The 19777-nt window shown below is 45.1% G+C and overlaps 1 long non-coding RNA gene across 1 annotated transcript in view; it reads left to right on the top strand.

Moving 5' to 3' along the window:
* The window catches only part of LOC142023208 (uncharacterized), a 287115-nt gene that overhangs the window by 188862 nt on the left and 78476 nt on the right, over positions 1-19777 (top strand). The window lies entirely within an intron of this gene.

Raw genomic sequence — 19777 nt, 5'->3', positions numbered from 1 at the left:
AATGGATCTAACAATGTGAGATTATTTCATCTAAAATAATCCAGTCCCATTCACTTGAAGTCAGCACCCTATACAAATATCTTACATAAGGAAACACTTGAGTCACATGAATCTTTGCCCTCCTTCACATAAGAGAGTTCTGAACAGGCTGTATTATAGATGCAGCTGGTTACGGTTATAGAAGCTTTTCACATCCCATATTAAGACCCTGCTTTCAGAAGCTTACAATGTTGCCAAACTTTAGCCATTTGGGCTGAAATTTTCTGTTGTTATCTACTTCAGGCTGATTTTTTTTTAAAGTTTCAGAAAATGTGGCTCAGCCATTTCCAAGAATGAGTAGGGCCGTCCCTACTGATATGCAAAATATACAGCTGCACAGGGCACCACAAAATTTGTGGCACCAAATTGCCCCAAATTTCATGGAGCTCTTGGCAGCTGTGTGCTGCATACTGGTGCTGGTGCCCCCCACATATGTGGGTGACATTCAACTCAGTTGCCACTCACCAGCTGTTTTCTGTTCCAATGGGAGAGCAGCAGGGTGAGGAGATTGGCCACCAGCATCTCCTTACCTCTGTCTGCCCCTCCTGTTGGTTCCCCCAGCAATCAGGTCAGCCAACTTCCTTTCCCTGCTCCTGCTCCCACTCCCTACAACTCTAGGCCTGCTCGCCAGAACTTCTGCCCCTTGTAGTCCCACAGAGGTTGAATGCAGCCTCCAGAGGCGCCAGGGTTGCACTGGGCTCCTGACTTGGTAGGCCCTGAGAGCTCTTCTGCTCCTGTTAAAAATGTTCCTACAGCTTCTTTCATTGAGATGCTCTAGCATGTCCCATTTGTGCAACAGATATTTAAAACTTGGCAGGGTGCCTCTTGCAGTAAGGATGCACCTTTTCTTATTCCTGTGAGGAAACAGACCCACATTTGACCAGGTTTATGAGCTTTTGAGAAAACATCAGTTCACACATGCTCAATAGAGAGTTGTTAGAATTTAGAAGTTAAATTCTCTGAAGATTCTCTCTGTACTGAGTGTGCTCCAGCCCAGTGTTTCATGGGCTGAGCTGGACTTCCTATGCCATTGCCGCTCTCTATTGTTGTGTGTTGCTACTGACACACAACAGTGAGAATGTCCCTCTGGAGTGTGTCTTTCAATGGTCCTGCTTCTGGCACCCAATAGGAAACAGCCTGACTTTAATGTACATGAGGCAAGTGCCAGACTTTGTGGGAAGGGGCATGTGATGGGGCATCCTCATCCTGCACTGGGGTGAGACGGTTAATCCTGCCTTAAGGGCTAAGAAAGCCACTCCCCTTCTGCCTTACCGGGCATGTGCCAAGTGCAGGGCTAGTATAAAAGGAAGCACCTTTGCTCAGTCTGGGCTGGATGCTGGTGAGGAACAACCTACTTCAGCAGCTCCAGAGGCAGATGAGCCACAGAGCCCAGGACTCTGGGATGAGCCTTCCAAACCAGCAGAGCCCTGGCGAGAGACAGGAGTCCCAGAACCCAAGGACTCTGAACCTTGGTGGATTGTCCTGACTCCAGAGATGGTAGGAAGTGACCCAGGGAGGGTGCATGAGTGGCACCTCCCACCCCAGAGAGCTCAGCATATTTTGGTGGGAGTCCCGGCTGAGCTATTGGTGGACTGCTCCATCACTGACATGGGTCTGGGTGTGGTGGAACCCTTCTGGCGGCTGTTGCTCCACCCTCTCTATCTAGCAAGTCAGCAGCTACTGGCCAGTGGGCTATGCTGACTTGCAGATCAGGGCAATTAGACTGACTCTTTATATTGACTCTGTCCAGTGGGCCATGCTGCCCTGCAGATCAGGACGATGAGGCTGACCATGGACAGTAGGCCGCACTGCCATATGCTGGTAGGAATTTGTGTTGGCCAGGGCTACAGTGACAAAGCAGAGAATTGTAACTGTGCTCCTTAAGAGGGATGGGTGCACATACTCTGCTCTGTAGATGGTCTACTCCAACTGCATCACTGGGCAGAGAAGGGCATAAATAGAGACAAGATGCCTGGGACTAGGACCCAGCTCTTGGGTAGAAATTGGGTCTGCCTGGGAAAGTAGCCCAGATTTCAATAGCATTCACTAAACATGTCATTATGATGCCTAACACTGAACAATGAGGATAAAACAAAATCCTGAATAACTGCCTGTTCAGTGATCACCAGCCATTGTATGTTCTAGATGAAGGAGGAAATGATGGGTGAGGGGGGAGGGGTGGAGAAACAGTATGTAATCTTAATGAGCACATAGCAGGGAATAAAATAAAGGTTTTACAGTCAACCGTCAGTCTGGTATGGTGGGGGGGGGTCTGATCCAGCCCATCCCCTTGACTTTCCATGGGAAAGGATCGGGTTGAAGGGTTGGGCCTTTCATAGGAGAGGATAGTTTAAAAAAAAACTTTTTTTCTACAGTCAGTCTCTATAAAACAACTGTAGGCCATTTTGCTTTGTTAGTATTAAGCAGTAACTGAGCAAACAGTCCTTGGGCTGTCTGAAATATGGTGTCCCATCTTTTCTTGCTGGTTTTTCTCTTTACCTTGCTCACATAGCACTGGGGGATGTAACCAGTCTGAAGCACCTGAGCTGCCCTGGAGGTTAAGTGGCCCAGCAGAAGTTGCACTCATTCTAATCATCAAGACTTCTGGGGGTATTGCTGCTGTTCCCTCTCTCTTTTCACATGTCCCTCCTTTTGCTTTTCCTGCCTGTTTCCTCTCAAATATGTCTTCAAAAGTAAAATGTGTCAGGAGCCAACTGAAAGCCCTGGAAGCAAATGCTTCTTTATCCATAAAAAACACAGCAGGCACATGGACATGTGCACTCCCTCATATTGCTCCACTCCCTTGTTCTATGCTTCACCAACATGGACTCCTTCCTTCTAGAAACTTAGGATTGTGCCCCATCAGTCCTTGGTCCCTCTTCTGAGGCATTCAAGAAAGGGACCAAATGGTGTTCACTGGTGTGGTTTTCTCATGCAGACACATCCATCGGACACTAAATTTGCAATAGGTGCATGTATTCCACACTCGACACCTGTTTAATAATTTTTAGTCAATCTTGGTGAATCACCAAAACTTGTGTAGTTGGCATTGTACTGCTCTAAGTCAGGTCTTATGGTCAAGTATAGAAATATGCCTGGTTATATGGGGGCCTCTCTCTAAAAATATCCCTAGGGGTTGTCTCAGTCTTCCAGGAGTGAAAAGTTAAGCCTGTGGTTTCCATCATATCCCCTTCCAGTTCTAAGCATGCTGTGCACAGACCCTTTGTAAGAACATAAGAACAGCCATACTGGGTCAGACCAAAGGTCCATCTAGCCCAGTATCTGTCTGCCAACAGTAGCCAATGCCAGGTGCCCCAGAGGAGGTGAACCGAAGACAATGATCAAGCGATTTGTCTCCTGTCATCCATCTCCCACCTTCAACAAAAGGCTAGGCACCATACCTTACCCCTTGCTAATAGCCATCTATGGATCTAACCTCCAAATATTTATCGAGCTCTTTTTTAAACTCTGTTAGAGTCCTGGCCTTCAGAGAGTCCTCTGGTAAGGAGTTCCACAGGTTGACTGTGCTGTGTGAAGAAAAACTTTCCTTTATTAGTTTTGAACCTGCTACCCATTAATTTCATTTGGTGTCCTCTAGTTCTTATATTATGGGAAAAAGTAAATAACTTTTCTGTATTCACTTTCTCCACACCATTCATGATTTTATATAACTCTATCATATCGCCCCTCAGTCTCATCTTTTCTAGCCTGAAAAGTCCCAGTCTCTCTAGCCTCTCCTCACATGGGACCCATTCCAAACCCTTAATCATTCTAATTGCCCTTTTCTGAACCTTTTCTAATGCCAACATATCTTTTTTCAGGTGAGGAGACCACATCTGCATGCAGTACTCAAGATGTGGGCGTACCATAATTTTATATAGTGGAAGTAAGATATTCGTCGTCTTATTTTCTATCCCTTTTTTAATTATTCCTAACATCCTGTTTGCTTTACTGACTGCCGCTGCACACTGCGTGGATGTTTTCAGAGAACTATCCACTATAATTCCAAGATCCCTTTCCGGATCTGTTGTAGTTAAATTTGCCCCCATCATATTGTATGTATAATTGGGGTTATTTTTCCCAATGTGCATTCCCTTACACTTACGCACATTAAAATTTCATTTGCCATTTTGCTGCCCAATCGCTCAGTTTGCTGAGATCTTTTTGAAGTTCTACACAGTCTGCTTTGGTTTTGACTATCCTGAACAGTTTGGTGTCATCTTTGCCACCTCACTGCTTACCCCTTTCTCTAGATCATTGATGAATAAGTTGAACAAGATTGGTCCCAGGACTGACCCTTGGGGAGTGCCACTAGTTACGCCCTTTCATTGTGAAAATTTACCATTTATTCCTACCCTTTGTTTCCTGTCTTTTAACCAGTTCCCAGTCCATGAAAGGATCTTTCCTCCTATCCCATGACCACCTAGTTTACATAAGAGCCTTTGGTGAGGAACCGTGTCAAAGGCTTTCTGGAATCTAAGTATATTAATAGAAGATAATACACATCTTAAGGATTTATCCTGGCCCTGATGTGGTCTTCTGAGTCACTGTTGGCCCATGGAGCAGACCCTAAGGATAGAAGCCTTTTGTGTTCTTAGAATCATAGAATCATAGAAGAGTAGGACTGGAAGGGACCTTGAGAGGCCATCAAGTCCAGCCCCCTGCCCTCATGGCAGGACCAAGCACTTTCTAGACCATCTCTGAAAGCCATCTATCTAACCTCTTCTTAAATATCTCCAGTGATGGAGATTCTACCACCTCCCTTGGCAATTCGTTCCAGTGTTTGATCACCCTGACAGTTAGGAACTTTTTCCTAATGTCCAACCTGAACCTCCCCTGCTGCAGTTTCAGTCCATTGCCTCTTGTTCTATCCTCAGAGGCAAGGAAGAACAAGTTCCCTCCCTCTGCCTTATGACACCCTTTTAGATACCTGAAGACTGCTATCATGTCCCCCCTCAATCTTCTCTTTTCTAAACTAAACAAGCCCTTATCTTATTTTATTCCCTTTTATTCTTTGCAGTCACCACTGCTGTCATCTGATCTATGCAGCCAAGCATGTCCATCTTCATTATTCAGGCTGTTTGTGACTGAACGGACCAGTAAACAAAGCTTAGGTACATCAATGCTGCAGCTCACTAAGCAAAACACAACACTTGAGGTTTAATAACTAAGTGCCTTCAGGCACTTTTTCACTTTTGCAAACACCATTCCCCCCTGGGTTGGAAGCGCTTTAGCAGATGGCAAAGCTGAATCAAGTAATTTTTCCCGAGTGGGTTTTCTAATGAAAATAAGACATTGTGACTGCTAGGCAGATATGGTTGTTAGGTGCTTTTGGGAGTGGGTGGAATCAGTGGGGTTTCTTTTAGAAAACTCCCCCATGTCTCTCTTTATTCTCAGTGGCTAATGTCAGATTCCTGTAACATCCCCACCAAGGAAGACCAGAGGCAGCTTCCTGCTGAGTCAGTGGAAGGAGACTGTTGATGACCAGGGATGTGCCTTGGCTCTGTGGTCCTCTGTCTGCTGTGCTCCCCTCCTTAGAGCTGAGTTCAACAGCTGAGCTAAGACAATAATGTAGGCTCCGCAAACCTGCCACATTCCAGAATATATTTCATTATACATGGCTACAAACCTGAGCAAGCTCTTTCTCTAGTCAGCCTTTGCAGCTACCAACATTTTAATTCAGTCCCCAGCCATTGTTGTCCATTTTAAGCATGCAGCCCCAGCCTCCAAACCCTTCACTCACAGGTGCAGTCCTCACATCGCGCAACTGATCCCATTAGTGTCTGGAAGGGAGGGTGGGAGGTGGCTTTCACCTGTTGTCAGTCCCCGAGGGAAGCCATGTGTTTTTGCTACAGTCACTTCTGCAGCCAGCTAGGTAAGTGGGGGATAAGGGAAGAATTAATCCAGGGGGAGCTCCAGCACTGGGGAGTTGGAGTACCCCCCCAAACAGTGTGTGGGGGAGTTCAGGCAGATTGGAGCAGTTGATGGACAGGCCTTCCATCCCACAGATGGGGGAGTGCTGCCATTCCAGGGCAGAGTGGCAGGCCCACCTGACTCCACCACACCTCAGCCCAGCACCTTCACAGGGCCAGTGTCATCTGCCACTCTTCAGCGGGGATCCAATCACAACATGCATATTGTCTGTCCCATGACACACCAGCTAGGTACCAGTTTACTTCTCAAATGCCCTGTCATTGTATAGAGGCCAGGATGAGGCTCTAACAGGTTAAATCTCAGACAATTCCTTAAGGAGTCAGGACGTGTTATAAAACCCATTACACCCATTGGGTAGGAAAGGGGTTTCCGGACCCTGTTCATTAAATCGTGTATTTCAGAATACTGATTTTTACAAACCCCCAGCACAGGTACCCAGAGTGGCATGTGAGCTCATTTTCATCAACACATGAGGAAGGAGCTCAGCACTGCCCCTCCTCCCCGATGCAGCTGGGAGCTTGCTCCAAGCCAGATTGCCTGTGGATTAACAAAAGACCAGCTAATGCTACCAACCACCACCCAAATGGTACGGCTTTGCCTCTTAATTTGTTTATGAGCTGTTGTAAGTAGGATGATCAGTGACTTTAAGAATTATTAACAGTACTCAGACTGTGCAGAGAGGTTAAATTTGGGCACACCACCTCTGAAAGGTTGCTGACCCTTGCTCTAACAGGTGAAACCTCAGACAATCCCTTTAAGTAATCAGGAGGAGTTATAAAACCCGTTACACTAATGGGGCAGGAAAGAGGTTACTGGACCCCATTCATAGTCAGTGTATGGTCGAATGTGGATTTTTACAGACTGGTGCTCTAAGAGATGGAAGCCAGCAGCAGAGCTTAGAACAGAAGTTAAGGACCCACCCACTAGATCTCACTTCTACCTCAGGTGCTACTCTGCATTCCCCCAGTGCCAGGAACCTTGTACACTTCAATGTATTTATCCTCACAATGTTCCTGTAAGGCAGGGACATGCCACTATGCCCACTGTACAGATGGGGAACTGTGGGTCAGCTCCACCAAGGTATTTAGACTCCTAACTTCCACTGAAATCCAGGAGCCTAAACACCTTTGTGGAGCTGGGCCAGAGACACAAAGTGACTTGCCTGAGGCCACACAGGAAGTGTGTAGCAAAGCAGGGCATTAAAGCCAGATTTCGCAAGTCCCAGCCTAGCACTCTAGTTACCAGATCGGTCAGTCCTAACTTCAGTAATCAAAGTGTTCTAGCAAACAGTTGTCCAGCAATATCAACATATACATTAATCCCAGGACTAAAATAGAACTGCTGGAAAGAAGGAAAATATCTGAACTCCATTCTCAGTTCCCTCCTTTACTACATTTGTAACTAGCAGTACAGAACAATACTCAGCAGCACAGTTTGAAGCCACAATGGTCAAGTGAGGAAGCAACAATGTATTTCTATTGTTACGAGTCCCTCTGCTAGTGCATGCATCTCACTTCATTGCCCTCCTATAGAAGGGCCACAAGGTTTTGATAATTTTAGCAAAAAAAAAATGTCTAGACTGCAGGTAGTTTAGTTTAGGATTTCCTGGCCTGGGCTTGGGATTTCTTAACTAGGGCCCTCAGTTAGGTGTAATTGTATTGCAACAGGACCAATGTTGATTATTGATGTCCCTGTATCGATGTAGCAGCAGCTTCATATTTAACAATTCATCTGACTGCCATATGCCTTCTGCTGTCAGTCAGTGTAGATCAGACCAAGCTGGACATGCTGACAATTATGGGCCCTTTCAGTTTAAGCCATGACAATTGAGCACAGAGCTGGAACCAGACTGTGTGTTGGTATCATACCAGCTTCATGTTGCTTTTACAGTCTCACCAGTGTGTCTAAGATTTTAAGTTGTTGCAGGACCTTGCATTTGCGGGTGGTGGGTGAACGTAGGACTGGGGGAGACAAGCCCCCCTCCCGCCCCTTCTGCCCAAGGCTCCATAGGAACCAAGCGCTACCACACCATAGGGCAGGCCACCTCTTCCCCAGTGGGTGCTGCAAGGTCCCAGCTTCCCCCACCCCCAGCCCAAGAGCATGGGGAGGAGTAGGCAGTGCACAGCTCCAGCCTTCCACGTGGAGTACTGGGGAGAGAGAGGGTGTGGGAGGGTGGGTCCCAGCCCCAGTCTCCCTAGCCTCCAGCCTTAGTAGGACTGAATCCTAGCCAACTCCCCAGGGCGCACACACTGATGAAGGATGGGGGCTGAAGGGATGGAGTGTGGGTGTGGCTGGCCTGGCAGTTTGGGAAGGCTTTGCTTCCCCTAGCTATTGTATCCACTATCCAGGCTTGCATGGTCCTCCAGGGTAATTTAGAGCAACTTTATAGAGGCTGCTTTGTTTTATTGCAGCATCCATTGGGCTGCTCTGCAGTGCACTTCTTTACCCTACTCAATACATGGCCCTTTTATCTCCAGCCACTTCCCCTTGAACCCCTGCCCTGGGGGAGAGTTCCTGCCTGAGGGTTATTCAGCAGACCTCTTTAAAGCTGCTTTATGGTTCCAGAGTGTTGTAGAGGATCCCTGGAGGGAGAGCGAATCCAGTACCAACAATGCACCAAGAGGTATGCATCAGACACTGATATACAGCCACAAGAAGGGTGCAATGGAATTTTCAAAGGTTTGGTCAACAAGATCTAAGAAGCTGGATGGTCTAGGGAAAAGGCCCATGGCTTGGGAGTCAGGCAACTCCTACTCAACACACACTTCACTCAAACCAGTGCTAAGCCCATCTTCCAGGAGCACTGAACTCATTCTTGAATGCACACATGTATCAGTGTTTAAAAGAGATCTGGTGCTGAAATCCAACCTCCCAATCCAGGGACAGGAAATAGGGTCATCCCTAAACACATGCTCATAATGCAGCCCTCACCCTGTATGTAAAGCTAGCTCATAATGCTAGCCCTCACCCAGCAGCCAATGTTCCCACTAGTTTTCTCCATCCATGGGTGGAATAAATTTTGTTGTGTATCCAGACATGTGATGTGCTGGCTGTGGGCACTCTGCTGCTCAGCTGGGCAGCAGCTGAATCTCTCCTGGGCTCAGCTTACAGGAAACACTGCCAGCATCTATGACCCAGAGGCAGCAGAGCCTAGCGCAAGAGCTTTTGATTCCTTTGCTGCCTTATTTTGCTTCCATTCCTTTTGCTTACAACAATCAGGGGCCTTCTTTTTGGTTGTTTCTCCCCAGCTTTACACAAAGGTTTGTACGTGCCTGGCAGGCCTAATTTTTACAAATGAGTATTGTCATTACAACATCCTTCTTTCTGGACCTTTTGAGGCATCTGCATTGATTGGGCCATGAAAACATTAATCACTGCAAGGGGTGGTTTTCTGGGTCATAGCCACCAAGTCAATGAATCTTGCACTCTGTCTGAAAGAAGAAATTTTTAACAGCTAGCCAAATCATTCAGTTTCTCAGATCAAGCAGGGTTGTTTTAATTCCATGGTAGCTCCTGCTCTAGGATTTAGCTGTTGTGTTGTACAACTTGCCTATCTGTTCGGCACACTGAAACATGGGTGCTGGTAGATCAGATAAACATATCCACATGTTCTTTTTTGTTGGTTTGTTTGTTTTGATGGGGGAAGTATTTTAACTTGCAAAGTTCTTGTATCTTTCAATGTGCATGGAATTGTATCTTGTCCTTTGCACTTCTATATTGGTGCAGATGATGAATTGTGCCTTTAACTTGTTTATGGCATTGCAGCTGCATTAAAAAAGATATTCTCTAAGGGCTTTACTAAACAGGAAAGTTTCACAAGTTATGCTGCTATAATTATACTGTTATAATTCCCATAGGCTACTCCTCTTCCACAACGAGGTGTTGGTCTTTGGGTAGCTTAAATCTCTTTCTAAGGAATACAAGTTGAACAACCCCAAAGGTTATTTATAGCTAAGAAAGAATGTCTACAGTGAGTTATAATTAGTATATCAAAATTGGTTTAAATTATCACATTAGGTTTGACTGAAGAAACTTTCCTGTTTATATAAAGTGTGATAGGGTCAGTCTTGTTCCTGGGCCCCAGGCTCTCTGTTCAGTTCACTGGCCTCACCATAGGCACTCCATTACTTTTGCTGGGCAGAGGGTGATCCTGCAGGGGAACCCAGTTCCCATCCACTCATTCCAGGTGCCAGCCCAGGGACCCTGTGTGGCTGCTAGTGGCAAGGGCTGACTCCCTTAACTCCACAGTTCTTCTCCCTGGGCTACTGCCCCAGACAGTCCCCCCAGTATCTCCTCCAGATAGCAGCAGCAAGCCCCCTTTCTTGATCAGCTCCACCAGCTGATCAGGTCTTCTCAGTCTCTAGTTGAGTCTCAAGGGCCTCCAGACTGGGGGTAGCTCCACTCCTTGTTGCTAAGGCTCTTCTCCTCCTCTGCTGTTCCCTCAAATCACCTTCCTTCCTTGCTCTGCCTGGGAACGGGTTTATAAAGGTAGCCTTGAGTGGGATCAGCTGGCCCTAATTGATTCAGGGCAGCCTGCTCCTCAGCTGCTCCCACTCTATCTGCTCCAAATCTGCCCTGTTTTGACTCTTGTGTTTTCTTTCCTGGCCTCATCATGCCACAAAAGCTTAACTGGCCATCAAGGAAGAACACAACTTTTCATTGTGTTGTAGTCAAGTAACTTTAAAACATGACCATTATATTAGGAAAAATGCAAATAAACACTTGAGTTTCAGGAACTATATCCAAAGCTGGAAATTTTTCATTTCTTTATGAAATGATCAAATTGGTAAATTGTATGTATACATCCACATGCTTGCTGGACAAAATAACCTGGTGTTCTCAGAGTGGTTTGCAAAGATGAGAACATATTTTTATTCCAAAAACTGAGCTCCGGGGAAGTGCTTTGTCTGAGATTAGAGAATAAGTTTTGGGAGGGAGATAGGAAAAGATTTTGGGGCTTTTCTCTTGCAAAACTTATGCACATTCATAAGTGTAGGCACACTGATGGTCTAACTGATTTAAAATACTAATGACGAGTGCTTTTTTGTAAAAAAAAGAGGAGGACCCAGTACTCAGCCAGTGATATCCCTTGGAGCAGTTAGGTCCAACTGCTGTCAGGGTGTTTAAACACTGGAATAAAGTACCTGGGGAGGTTGTGGAATCTTCATCACTGGCGATATTTAAGAGAATGTTAGACAGACATCTATCAGGGATGGTCTAGACGGTGCTTGGTCCTGCTGTGATTCTGTGAAACTGAGGGTGAGATTCTGGGCTGAGCCTCTTACAGATGCAGCACAGAACATGCTGCCCGGGTTGGGGGGGAGGCGGGAATGAAGAGGTAATTAACCTCACTGTGGGCCCTTCCAATTCTGATATGCTTTGAGCAGACCCCCTTTTTTATTTAGCCAGCCTTCGGTGCCTGTCTAAATTACAGCAGAACTCCTGGGTTACCTACAGGCAGAACCTCTACAGTGCCACGTGCTAGAGATCACCTCCTGACACACCCTTTCTGCACTCTCATGGTCAGCACACCCCTAAATCAGGGCCACCGTATGGTCCACAGAATACAGCCTGGGGAATCTCCCCTGGATGGAATCAGAGCTTTATGACCCTTTTATACATCCTGGCTAGAGCTCCATCTAATATTTTCCATCCATGGGTGGAATAAATCTTGTTATGTGTACAAAGACAAGTGTAGCTGAGCACCACCAATAGAAATGCGTGCTACCCACTTTGGATGGCTGTGGTTACTCTGCTAATCATCTGGGTGAACCTGAATCTTTCCTGGATGACCAACCAAGCACCCATCTTACAGGGAAAACTGATTCTGACCCTTTTACTTGGCAGAAAGGGTCTTGAATGGAGATGAGAATTTCACATTAAATGGTTTGGCAAATCTCAGCCACGCTGGACGTTGTGTGCAATACGTGAATTTTGCTTTCTATGTTTAGTAAATGCTGCTTTGGTAGACGTTCGCCACACTCTTGATTGATCTCCTAAGATGTTAGCCTCTGGGATGAAAACAACAAGTCCTGTAGCACCTTACAGACTAACTGGTATTTTGGAGCATAAGCTTTCGTGGGCAAAGACCCACTTTGTCAGATGCATGAGTGGGGGGTTCCAGAGGAGGGTTAGGTGTTTATCCCTGGCCCCTAGTACCAGCAGCTCAGCAAGACTTCTTTAAAAAATAGCCACATTTGCTCTTCAGGAGGGAAGTAGCTGAAATGTGGCGTAACATATGACCGTGGAGAGGCACGTTTGGTTCATTTAGCACAGCTCTGGCCTGTGACTGTTCAGCACATTTTAACATTAAAGTCATCAACTCGTTGGCATTGGTCCTGCTCTTCTTTTGTTGCTGTGAAGTCTGCTGTGCAGTAGGGGAGAACAGGCTGGATCCCATGGAAAGGGACTTCTGAAATCCATTCCTACCCCAAGAAATCATCATCCCTGACCAGTGGTGATCAGCAGGGAATTTTGCTGATGCCACTCAGGAAAGGGGGTGGCTGGCAGGGAGTTGTCCAGGATGGATCCCTAGCTCTGGCCCATGCTCCTCACCTTGCTGTGACAGAGCCTGATTTGTAAATTTGCAGGTCGCCAAGCCAAACTCATTATTTTCTGTGGGCTGTGGAGGACAAGGCGATTTGAGGTATATGAGGCCTAAGTGGCCACTGAAGTCCACAAATATGTCTAAATGCAAAGAGTGTTTGGAAAGGTGTTTGGAGGTTTTACATCCTTGTGTTCTACCACAAAATGGTCCTAATTTTGTGGGGAACTAAAATTATCTTGGTTCCCATTCAATCAGTGGTGGGATGAGGATGTTTGGAATTCTTGCCAACCCTCTGTTGCTGATGCCAATAGTAGCTTTCCTTTTGGAGTCAATGGATGCAGGATATCACCCTCAGCTCAACCTGCAGAATACAAATTTAAGGACAGCAAAAGCAAAGCATTTTCCATCTTCCCCCATTACACATGGTTCCCTTTTGCTTGGCTTGGCTTGGCTTGGCAGGCAGCAGGCAATAGCTAGAGATTTCTCTTTTTAAAACAAGACATCAGTATCACTTGGAAAATTCAGAGGTCATTTAGCCTGATTAAAACTATTCTCCGTTATGTTCTACGGCAATCATTGAAAATGACAGAATTCAACAACAGTTTAATTCTCCTGTTCTCTGGCTCCCAGGATCTGGGGATAGGAATAAGCAGGTACTTTTTATGTAAACACCAAAAGCATGGCTGAAAGGATTAAGCAATTGTTTTGTGAATTTCTACAGAGGAAAGCACATGTGGATGCTAGTGTCAACTGGGTTGATGTTGTTTGCCACTGCAGCCAATCTTTGCCCTGAATTTGCTGTGATCAAAACCTAGCGACTGGAGCACTGAAGAGTGCAACCTTGTGTGCCTTTCTGCTGCAACTTGTGAAACAAGGAAGCACAGAGGAAATACAACTTGGGGGTAGAAGATGAAATAACACATTGGCTAACACAGGTGCAAGCGTAACACCAGCAGCTGACCACAAGAGGTCAATATTGTCTACTACGTTAGCAACACTTCCTGTTTATGTCTACATTACAGTGATCTTTTGAAAGAAGTTCTTCAGGACAATCTCTTCTGAAAAAACTTCTTTCAAAAGATCGCATTCACACACAAAAAAGCAGATCGAAAGACTGAACCGCTATTTTGATAGAGAGCATCCACACAGCACCCGCTTTTCGAAAGAATGGGCCAGAGATGGAAAAATCTGGCACCAGGAGGACTGCTCTTTCAAAAAAAGGGCCCGCGGAATTGTCTACACACACTTTTTTTCCCAAAAGAAGCTTTAGAAAGAAGGTGTTCTTCCTGATCTGGGAGCGGAAGAGGACTCCCGGAAGAAGAGACGCGTTCTTTCAATTTTGGACTGAAATAGTGCATTTTGTGTGTAGATGCACCATGTGTTCTTTCAAAAAAGGACCGGATTTTCTAAAATAACTTGCTAATGTAGATGCAGCCCCACTGCTTACTGGGCTCCTAGAAGATGTAAATTGGAACTAAATAACAGCACAGAACACTGAGAGCCAGGACCGGTGGCTGGAAACAAACTTTATGGGACCACAGAAAAATTTGGCCACGCTCTTGATAATTGATCATCCACATGACTAAAATCATGCCAGATTATGGATGCTGCTGGATGAGAGAATTCTGGATTAGAAAGGTTCAACCTGTAGGCGTGTGGGTTACACAAGCACTCCCCATATCTTGCAATTTTTATGCGGTGAAGAACCATGAGTGATGTTTAGCTTAGGTTCCAGTGATCAGGTGATCAAGAGGAGCAGTGATCAAGGGCCAAAACCTCCTATCTTGACAGACAATGGACTTTGGAGAATTTTAGGGTCAAATCCTACTTTGGTGCTTTAAGCAAATTGTATAGTATACGATAATGTCTATATAGTAAACTGTATCTATCATATCATTCCAAGTTCTCTGTTTCCAAGACATGATAAATCAGACAAAATAATACAAGGTATTGGGTGTTTTTTATTGACCAGTTAAAGAGGCAGTCATCATTATTTCACATGCTACTGTAATGTCTGTGGCAGAGATTAATTAGATGGCTAGAAAAAGAGGCAGGTATGATGTTAGATATTTCTCTACTTTGGAAGAGGGTACCATGAGTGAGTTTTGGGATCTTTGTTCAGTAAGTTGGTGGTCTCAGTCCAGCTCCTAGTGGTTAGGTTCTAGATATGTCATTGAAATCATTGTCATGGTTTTCACCCTCTGAGCAGGCCCAGCAGAGAATGAGCATAGAGAATGCATTATCTTCTTGTCCCCAGTTGTGGTTTTCTCTCATCTAGGGTTGATTCATAGCCACCGGGCATTATAGTTTGTCCTGTTGATTTCTCTCCAGTGACTAAACACAGGGATTTCGGCCACCAGAACTGTAAATCTTGCACCTTCCATGAAAGTTACTTATTTTCAAAAGTGAATTTGGCTAGAGTTCCTGTTGATGAAATTCCACTATCTGGCATTTTAAGAACTATGGGATGTTCCTACATTTTCTATTTTACTCTGCAATATCTATTTGATTCCCCCTCTCCTGTTTCTTTTCTTTTAAATGACTGAAGCAAACACACACAATGAGAGTTTTTCTAGTCTCTCTATGTAATTCAGTGCCCTCAAACTTCATTAACCCAGGGTTAAAATTGGCCTGTGGGGCCTTACGGTCTTTGGAGACAGTGGCTAAACCAAACCCTCTGAATACCAGCAAATGAAGTGTACTGATGAATTCTTTTAAAAGCTAAGAAAGAAAAACAAACAGAAAATAATGTTTGTCAAAATTTGACAAAGAGAAAAGCTCTCTGCATTGTTATTCTCTTGCTGAATGTGGTCCAGGGTTTGCTTATTACCATGTGGGCTACAAGCCACTTCCACAGCTGAATGTAAAAAGCTTCCATGAATTACAATACATGGAGATTGACTGGGTTGTAGCCCCTAATGTATTATTTATTTCTTATTTTAATTGTGAACAGTCCCTGGAACATTAACAGTGTATAGATTGCTAGGCACAGCAGAAGTAATTAAAATGAAGGCGCCACATGCTATCAGCAGTAAAACACCAAATGTAGGCAGCGTAAGGAAAATGTAATTGATTCACTGACAGCAAAAGGGTGGGAAGAAAGAAGGGGGTAGTGATATTGTCAACAACAGATCATGTTGGAAAAGTAACAGAAAATGCTACACATGTAAAGGGAAAACAACAGAGGGACATATTGCAGAGCTGCAAATGTTTTGAACAATAATAAGTTTTCAACAATAATACTGAGGGCATCAGTTCCTCAAAATGGATTGAAAGAAATTGTGGGAGTTTCAGTCTGAAGGACTACATCTATACAGTAGTGGCATTTCAAAATAATCCATTCTGGAATAGCTATTCTAAAATGGCTTATTTTCAAATAACACAGATACGTCATTTTGAAATAGCGCCCAGCTATTTTGAAATAGCCTATCCAGACACATAGTGTCTATTTTGAAATAGTACCATTGGACATCACTATCTATATCTATACCTATATTGATATAGATTTAGATAGATATAGATATATATTTTGAAATAGGCATTATTCCTCCCGCAAGTGGGCTTCCAAATTTGAAATAAGGCACCTGCTATTTCAAATGTATTTTGAAATAGCATGTGCATAGTGCAGATGCTTGCAAAGTTATTTTAAAAGAATGGCTGGTATCTTGAAATAATTTTGCTGTGTGGCTGTAGCCAAGCTGAACTCCAAATCCTTTAGGTAGAAATTGAGTTGTGATTATTTCACGCCACAGTTTAAAAACAGTAAGTTGATTTTTGTACCATGTGCTGGGTACTAACATGAGAGGAATCTGTGTTTCTACAACTAGGTTGGCTCTTTAATAAGACAACAATTTACTGAGATGCTGCAAAGGCAAGACAGTATTTGAGCCATGTACGTGCATGCGCGCACACACACACACACACACACACACACACACTACATCCCAGTGCTTCCTCCATACTCTGTCTTTACCCCACTCCAAGTTCCATCCAGGTTGCAACAAAAATAATTCAGTAATGGTATCAAAAACGCAAATCTATTCCAGATCTAATCTTTGTGTGTGTGTGCGTGTGCATGTAGGGAGGGGATGCAATGTAGGTTACGAACAGGTTACCTGTGATTTTAAGAAAAGGCTCTTGTAATGGTTTGAGATGAGGAAAGACATGATCCACTGCTTATCTTGCTTAAGTTATTGACGAGAGATGAGGTCTCATGCAGCTCCTCCTGCTGAGAGCTTGGTCTCAAAAGGCTCACCCTTCACTCATAGTTTTTATATTAACTCTGACAGGGAGAGGCCAAGGAGGCAACTGCCCTGGGGCTCAGCAATTCAACAGGGTCCGGGGCTCCCAGCTGCTGTTAACGTGTCAGCTGGAGCCCCAGCCTTTAAAATCACTGCCACAGCCCAGTATGGCAGGGTCTGGGAGGTGCTAAGGGTTAGCTGGGAGGTAGGGTGTGACATGCAGCACTCAGAGCTGGCTTCCCCCAACCATGCCCCTCCTGCCTGAGATCCCGCCCCTTTTGGGAGCACAGCGTGCCCTCCCTCTCTGCCCAGAAGCCCAGCAATTCTGTCTGTCCCCCTGCACACTCATGATGAACTGATACATGGAAAAGTCCTGCCTGCCTGCAGGCTCAGTCCCCAGAACTGTAGGCTTGAACCTGACAAGCCATGTTGGCCAACACACGGGGCATTCGGTTTGGGCCTCCACCGTTAAAAGCATGAGATGCTACTGCCTGAGCAAAAAGGCCAAAGCCTCCCTGTTCTCTGTGGATCAGAGGCCGAGGGGGACCTGCAACATGCACACGTGCCTCAGGGGGTTACACTGAGTAGTACGGCCCTGAGCCAGCATGGTATATAAGCATGCAGTTAACTCAGAGCATACGCATAGTGTCACTCAGGTCAGAGTCAATGTGCCCCTAACTCCACAGCACAGGCTCTGCCCAGAAAGCACGTCCTGTTTATGAGCATGCAGTTTGTACCTGTGGTATGTGAAGTGACCCTCCATGCCTCACACACCTTGCTACGGCTGTGCCAGCACACCATTTCTTTTTCTCCTCCCCGCTGTGTTGTATCACTTACACATTTTTCTGGTGGTGGTTGCTCTTATGGGAAGCATCTGGAAAACCTGATAGCACTGGCTGCTGCTGGGGTGGTTTGCAAGGACATTGGCAGTGTTTCCTGGAAGTTGAGTGCTCGGATGGCCACGGGGGAGTCAGATGCTGCCCAGCTGATTAGCAGAGTGTCCACAGCTGCAAGTATGTGTTTCTATTGGTGGTGCACATCCACACATGCCTGGGTGCTCCTAACAAAATTTATTCCACTTGTGGATGGAAAAAATTGGAGGGAACACTGGAGGATGGTTAGTGAGATGGATGTTGAAGCCCATGCATAGCTTGAATCCTGCAGGTGCTGTCAGGTCCAACGCCTGTATTCAGAGCATGAACATCCTTAAATACCCTATGTGGGTGCTGTCGTGGTGCATGTTAAGCAGCATCGACCATTCTGTTGGTAAATGCTGGTGGCAAAGGGTAATGATAATTTCTAGTTTATGGAGGAAAGATATTTGATCCCTTCTAACAAGGCGGCTATTTGAACTCGCTGCTCCGTCTACTGACTTGCATATCATTGATCTCTTCTCTTCAAATCATTATCCCCAGGCAGCATATAAATCTTACTAACGTGGGCTCAGCAGTCCTGGACAATGTAATAAACTGTTGTGAGGGTAAAGGCAGAGAACTAGGTTAGCACTTATGAACTCATGGTATGTGTGCTTGATCTGTGGGTGTGTGAGAAAACCCCCCAGGGGAAATTTTTAATTAAAAATTAGCTGTTATCATCAAGTACACTATTCAGTGTCAGTGTTAGATTTGGTTTACTATAATGAGCCTGCTAGCAATCTGGGATATGTGAGCACACACATATACACTGAAGAGTCTCTGACTAGGTAAGAATCTGCAAGGGCAAAACCAGATCTATAGCTTCAGATAAAATTAACACCTCAGAAGTTCACAGGGGGGGTTAAAATAGAAGTGATACACCTCATTCCTAACTCCTATTTTAATGGCAATTAGATGCCAATGTGCCTTTGAGAACCTGGGCTTGAATGTTTACTTTAAGCCACACTTTCATTCAGGCTATGTCTACACTAGGCTAAGAAAGTAGACCACAAATATGCAATTTTACCTATGCCAACTGCGTAGGTAAAATCAGCTGAGCACAGACACGCCAACTGGGCTGTCTATACTGGGGAAGGTTGATGGGAGAGATTATCCCTTATTCTTCACATCTTGCAAGGAGTACAGGGGTTGGCTGCAACCCCTGAGAGTTGATTTCGCCTATCCATACCAGACGCGCAAAATTGAACTCCAGAAGATGGGTCCTGAGCAGGTCGATCTTCCAGACTTGTGTAGACATAACCTCAGACATCAAGCTAAACTTCACAGAGTGCAAGAGTCCGATATGATCCTGCACAATACAGGCCAAGAAACCTCATCAGTAATTTCTGCATCAAGCACATAACTTCTGTTTGTGCTAGTGCTTGAAGACATTCCGTGTCAATTTAAAATCTTCCAGTGATGAATAATCCATCATGTCCCTGGATAAGTTCTTCAGTGGTTAATTACCCTCACTGTTAAAATGTTGTCCCTTATCAGCCGGGTTGACAGCCACTGGGGGCCTGGGGCAAGGTGGAAGGGCTCTCCTACCCAGAAAGGGTATGGCTAAGGGCAGGAGGGGCAGGGCTTACTGCATTCAGGCCTTAGTGCTGCTCAGACCATGGTGATGGATCCCCCCCGCCCCAAGCCCCTTCAGAGCTGTGTGGCATGGCGGAGCAGTGCTGTCAGAGCAGTTCGAAGGGGCCTGGAGTGTCATCTGCTGCGCTTTAAAAAAATGGACCCTGAAGCAAATGCCTCTTCCCTCCCCAATCAGTTGATGGGCTTGCCCCTTATTTTTAATCTGAATTTGTCTGGTGTCTGCTTATGGCTGTTGAATTTCTTTATGCCCTTTTTTGCTAGATTAAAAGAATGGCCAACTATCAGAAATCTGGTTGAAGTTAGTAAATTATTTTCCCTGTGAAATATTTTTTGATGAAAACCAAGTTTTTCTTCATTTTCTTGATTTTTGTTTCTATTAAATTTTGCTTTCTTTGTCAAAGAAGGAAATTTTTAAAAATTGTTTTCTGTTGCCAATTTTGTTTTGTTTTGTTTTCAGGGTTGAGTGGGAGGGAGGTAGAGGGGCCAAAAACCTGTACAATTTAGAA

Source organism: Carettochelys insculpta, chromosome 19 (genome assembly GCF_033958435.1).
Source record: "Carettochelys insculpta isolate YL-2023 chromosome 19, ASM3395843v1, whole genome shotgun sequence".
Classification (NCBI taxonomy): Eukaryota; Metazoa; Chordata; order Testudines; family Carettochelyidae; genus Carettochelys; species Carettochelys insculpta.
This window is presented reverse-complemented; position numbering and strand designations above follow the sequence as displayed.